This window comes from Ursus maritimus, unplaced genomic scaffold, assembly GCF_017311325.1.
Source record: "Ursus maritimus isolate PB19 unplaced genomic scaffold, ASM1731132v1 scaffold_5, whole genome shotgun sequence".
NCBI classification, from domain to species: Eukaryota; Metazoa; Chordata; class Mammalia; order Carnivora; family Ursidae; genus Ursus; species Ursus maritimus.
In genome coordinates, this window is record NW_024426663.1 from 84,507,610 (window position 1) to 84,513,860 (window position 6,251).

Consider the following 6,251-nt stretch of genomic DNA (forward strand, 5'->3'; position numbering starts at 1 on the left):
CTTTGAGATGAAATTGATAAAAAATTCAGCACACAGTGCACTTTGATAGCATATAGCATCTGAAATTATTCAAAGGTCTGAAAACAGTCTTCTAATGCAAGCCTGAATCATATTATATTCGGTCTCACCATCACTGGAAAAAATACCCATCACTAAACCCTGATACACATTCGTAGCCATTTCACCGTCTTCTATCATGGTCAGTGTTCAGGAGGCAAAGCCTGACCCAGAATCCTTGTTCACATTTTCTCCAAGGGCTTCTCCATGCACAGTGGCCATTCTGCTTCTGTCTCCTGTTTGACACCTGCAGGCATGAGTATCAGGGCTTACCACACGTCTGACAGGGAAATGACACCCACGATGCTATCTGCTTCACTTGTTACCTGCAGCCCAGAGGTCAGCCCATGCTAATCTGTCCAGGATTTCCAGGTTACCGTACTTCACAACGCCCTCAAGACTCTGTGAGCGGTGCTGAGGGCCTGGTCACTGTGATTTCTAGGTTACTGAACGTTTTCTCAGCAGCAAGCTTAATTATATCAGACTTGGAATAAATATCCACAACTTCTCCTGACTCGTGCACCACAGGGAAGGCCAGCAACTGTCTTTCTACAAAGGCATTTAAGGTTGTACTGATGGGAGTCTCCTGGTGGATGAAGGGATGTTGTGGTGGGTCCCAAATGCAAGAACATCCAGGTTCTGCTTCATGAAGGCAGGCTTTGGCAGACCAGACCTAAAATGCTGGAAGGACGTGAAGATTCGTTTGTGGTTACGTATACAAAGTGCAGTCCACTGATCGATCAATAACTGGCAATGAGTGGATTTTACTTCTGATCAGTGTGTACAGCATGGAAAACATTTGCATCTGGAGCTATATTCCCTGAAGGCTTACGTGTTTCCTGGGGATGAGGCTCCCTCCCTGTTTCATTTTTTTAAGTATTTTTTATTGTTTTTATTTTTATTTGTTTTAATATTTTTTATTTTGTTACATTAGTCACCATAGAGTACATCCCCAGTATTGATGCAATGTTCCATGACTCATTATTTGCATATAACAACCAATGAACCATGAAATATGTGCCCTCCTTGATACCCAATACTGGCCTATCCCAATCCCCCAATACCCTCCCCTCTGAAGCCCTCAGTTTGTTTCCCAGAGTCCACAGTCTCTCATGCTTCATTTCCCTTCTGTTTACCCCCCCTTCATTCTTCCCTTCCTTCTCCTACCGATCTTCCTATTTTTTCTTTTTTTATACTAATTTTTTAAATTATATTATGTTTGTCATCATACAGTACATCTCTGGTTTTTGATGTAAAGTTCAATGATTCATTAACTGCGTATAACACCCAGTGCACCATGCAATATGTGCCCTCCTTACTACCCATCACCAGCCTATCCCATTCCCCCACCCCTCCCCTCTGAAGCCCTCAGTTTGTTTCTGAGTCCATAGTCTCTTATGCTTCATCCCCCCTTCTGTTTACCCCCCTTTCTTTATTCCTTTTTTCTCCTACCGATCTTCCTAGTTCTTATGTTCCATAGATGAGAGAAATCACATGATAATTGTCTTTCTCTGCTTGACTTATTTCACTTGGCATTATCTCCTCCAGTGCCGTCCATGTTGCAGCAAATGTTGAGAAATCGTTCATTTTGAGAGCTGAGTTATATTCCATTGTATATATGGGCCACATCTTCTTAATCCAGTCATCTGTTGAAGGGCATCTCGGCTCCTTCCATGATTTAGCTATGTGGACAATGCTGCTATGAACATTGGGGTGCATATGGCCCTTCTTTTCACTATGTCTGTATCTTTGGGGTAAATACCCAGTAGTGCAATTGCTGGATCATTTGGTGGCTCAATTTTTAACTTTTTAAGGGACCTCCACACTGTTTTCCAGAGTGGCTGTACCAACTTCCATTCCCACCAATAATGGAGGAGGGATCCCCTTAATCCACATCCTCTCCAACATTTGTTGTTTCCTGCTTTGTCAATTTTTGCCATTCTAACTGGCATAAGGTGGTATCTCAGTGTGCTTTTGATTTGAATTTCCCTGATGGCTAATGATTTTGAACATTTTTTCATGTGTCTGTTAGCAATTTGTATGTCCTCATTGGAAAAGTGTTCATATCTTCTGCCCATTTTATGATTTGTTTATTTGTTTCTGTGTATTGAGTTTGAGAAGGTGTTTATAGATCTTGTATACCAGTCTTTTATCTGTAGTGTCATTTGCAAATATCTTCTCCAATTCCGTGAGCTGCCTCTTAGTTTTTTTGACTGTTTCTTTGGCTATGCAGAGTTTTTATCTTGATGAAGTCCAACAAGTTCATTTTTTCTTTCGTTTCTCTTGCCTTTGGAGATGTGTCATGAAAGAAGTGGCTGTGTCCGATGTCATAGAGGTTGCTGCCTATGTTCTCCTCTAGGATTTTAATGGATTCCTGTCTCACATCGAGGTCTTTCATCCATTTGGAGTTTATCTTTGTGTATGGTGTGAGAGAGTGGTCAAGTTTCATTCTTTTGCATGGAGCTGTCCAATTTTCCCAGCACCATTTATTGAAGAGACTGTCTTTTTTCCACTGGATGCTTTTTCCTGCTTTGTCAAAGATTAGTTGCCCAAAGAGCCGAGGGTCCATTTCTGGGTTCTCTATTCTGTTCCATTGGTCTATGTGTCTGTTTTTGTGCCAGTACCATGCTGTCTTTGTTCTCACAGTTTTATAGTACAACTTGAAATCCAGCAACGTGATGTTCCCAGCTTTCTTTTTCCTTTTCAACAATTCCTTGGTGATTCGGGGCCTTTTCTGGTTCCATACAAATTTAAGGACTATTTGTTCCAGTTCTTTGAAAAATGTCATTGGTATTTTGATTGGGATAGCATTGAAAGTGTAGATTGCTCTGAGTAGCATGGACAATTTAACTATTTTAATTCTTTTGATCCATGAGCATGGTATATTCTTCCATCTTTTTGTGTCTTCTGCAATGTTTTTCAAGAATGATTTATAGTTTCTAGAATATAGATCCTTTACGTCTCTGGTTATTTCCTAGATAACTTATGATATTTGGTGCTATTATAAATGGAATGGATTCCCTAATTTCTCTTTCATCAGTCTCATTGATAGTGTATAAAAATGCAACTGATTTCTGAGCATTAATTTTGTATCCCACCACATTACTGAATTGCTCCATAACTTCTAGTAGTTTGGCAATGGATTCTTTTGGGTTTTCATATAGAGTATCATGTCTTCTGCGAAGAGAGAGAGTTTGATTTCTTCTTTGCCAGTTTGGATTCCTTTTATCCCTTTTTGTTGTCTGATTGCCATTGTAAGGATTTCTAGTACTATTTTGAATAATAATGGCAAGAGTGGGTATCCTTGTTGTGTTCCTGATCTTAAGGGAAAGGCTTCCAGCTTTTCCCCATTGAGAATGATATTTCCTGTAGGCTTTTCATAGATGGTTTTTATGAGATTGAGGAATGTACCCTCTATCCCTACACTCTGAAGGGTTTTAATCAGGAAAGGATGCTGTATTTTGTCAAATGCTTTTTCTGCATCTATTGAGAGGATCATATGGTTCTTGACTCTGATCGATTTGTGAATGTTGAACCACCCTTGCATCCCAGGGATGAATCCCACTTGGTCATGATGGATAATCCTTTTAATGTACTGTTGGATCCTATTAGCTAGGATCTTGTTGAGAATTTTGGCATCCATGTTCATCAGGGATATCAGGCTGTAATTCTCCTTTTTGATGGGTTCTTTGCCTGGTTTGGGGATCAAGGTAATATTGGCCTCATTCCTGGAAACCAATAAGCTACCGAGACTGAAACCAGAAGAAATTGATTTTTTAAACAGACCAATTAATTATGAAGAGATTGAAGCAGTAATTAAAAACCTTCCAAAACACAAAACTCCAGGGCCTGATGGATTCCCTGGGGAATTCTACCAAACATTCAAAGAAGAAATAATACCTATTCTGCTAAAGCTATTTCAAAAAATAAAAACAGAAGGAAAACTCCATCCCTGTTTCAATCTTATGTGCCTCTAATTCATAAATCTGTACCAGGGTTGACTTATGCCATGTCTGTGGTGTTTTAGGAACTCTGTAATTGTTACCATTCCTACAAAATTTGTTTTGTCCTCTCCCGCAGTGTCACTGCTGGAACACCATTGGCTGCTAAGGCACAGAAGGCTTTCTAACTTGTAATATCAATGACAACACGCTTTGAAGAGTTGGAAAGATGTGGTGAACCTTGTGTTACCTCAGTAGATGAAAACCCACGTTCTAAGTCTTGTGCTTCCCCTTCCAACTGGAATTTCTTTCACATGCTGGCTTCCTGGTCCAGGGCCTGCAGCCCACTGCTACCAAAGAGGAGGAGGACCAGGATTTGCAGGTACTTCTGAGCGTTTGTCTGGCCACGGTTGCAGGGGTACCATGGTGTGGGTTGGGACTCTTCAGGGTGTGGGCAGAGTGTGGGGGCCTAGGGTTACCAATAGTTTGTGGGGGTGTGGTGGGGTGTGCAAATATGAAGGTTCTGGAGAGGCCCTGCGGTGCATAGGCCCTGGGTTATGGGTGGTATCCTTTGGGAGGTGTGGCAGACTGGGGAGATCTGGTGGTATAGACAGGGATTCCTGGCTAGGCAAGCAGGAAGGTGGTGTTTAGGCTGATGGACAGCCCTTATCAATTCCTCTCTGGTGGATACCTGGGTTGTTTCCACGCCTTGGCTACTGTAACTCATGGTACAATAAATGTAGGGGTGCATGCATCTTCACACTGAGGGCACCTGGGCAGGTTAGCTGAAGCTGACGTCGATACAAGCTGGTGTCACAGGGCTCTCTGTGCAGAGGGCTCCCTGGCAGGGTGGCTGGAGTGGAGATGGATCAGGAGCTACTGTTTTCTGGGGTGCTCTGCACAGGGGGTGCCCTAGCAGGACAGCTGTAGCTGATATGGGTGTGGGGTGGAGTGTCCCAGGGCTCTTTGCAGATAAGGCACTTTGGGAGGGTAGCAGCAGCTCAAATGGATTCAGGATTGGTGGAGCTTCTCTGTACACAGGATCTCCTAGCAGGATGTCTGAAACTCAAGTGGATGAAAGCTGGGGTGTCCTGGGGTCTTCAGCCCTGTGAGTGTCCTGACAGAGTGCAGGCAGGGAGGTCCTGGGCTTTCCACATAGTGGGCTCCTTGTCAGGGAAGCTGCAGCTGAAGCAGTCAAGATCATGTGGCCATGCAGGGGTGCCCTAGCAAGCCGGGGTCTACAAGCGTAGAGTGTTGTGGGGTGCTTACCACCTGTGTCTGCTCAGAGTGATATCTGGAGCTGTCATGAATGCTGACCCAGGGTGTCCCAGTGTGTGCCATGCTGGGGCTGCCTTCTTGGCACAGCTTGGGTTGAGTGGGCTGGGGACCCAGGGCTCAGCAAGGTAATAAGCTGGCTGGGGCACTCAGACCCTGCTTCTGTCCATGTTATCAAGGTGGAGGGGAATCAGAACCATGGCTCTTGACAGCACCTCAGCACAGAAAGAGATCCTGCACCACCCCCTCCTCATTTGGGGGGTCTCAAAGGATGGGTCCTTCATATCCTAGTTGCCCTTTAAACTGCAGCTTGTTTTCTGTGATCCAGGGCAGACAGATCAGCTTCCAGCCGCCAGAAGTATGTCTCCCACTGCAGTTGGCAGGATGGTGAGGGTGTCTCTGTCATGTGTTGTACAGAAGCTGTTCAGTCGGCCCTCAGTTCTTCTTCAGGAGGATCTGCTCTATAAATTGGTGTAGACTTGATGTGTCCGTGGATAAGGTGAGCTCAGTTCTCACCTTAGGTGAGGTGAGTTAGGTCCCCATCTTGGACTCTTATCTTTATAATTTACTCAAATTATTCCACTTGTCAATGTCTCCATTTCCTGACTGTAAAATAGTCGCTTTTTCTTTCAGGATCCAATAGCCTTACTTGGCTAATGTGCCTGGCACACAGTAGGTGCTCATTAAATATTTCTCCCTCCTCTCATCCAACACTGTGCTCTCCAAAACAAATATCCTTGGTTCCGCAGGCAAACTGCTTGCTCCTCCCACCCTTGAGGTCCTAAATTTCTGAGCACGTTTTGGGAAGACCCACCCTGCTCTTGGGCTTGGCACCTCACAGGTCACTCTGGCAACTTTACCCTTGCCACTTGCTTGCATTCTCTCCACCTACTCAACTGAGGGGTGAACATACCTGGGTCTACCTTCCTCTGTAAATCCTCCTCCCTGGGGGGAGGCTAAATTCAGAATCCATCAAGG

General features: G+C 44.1%; 1 pseudogene; it reads right to left on the reverse strand.

The window, feature by feature from the left end:
- Window positions 1-239: 239 nt before the first annotated feature.
- On the reverse strand, window positions 240-4,725 carry LOC103680586 (annotated as a pseudogene).
- Window positions 4,726-6,251: the final 1,526 nt, after the last annotated feature.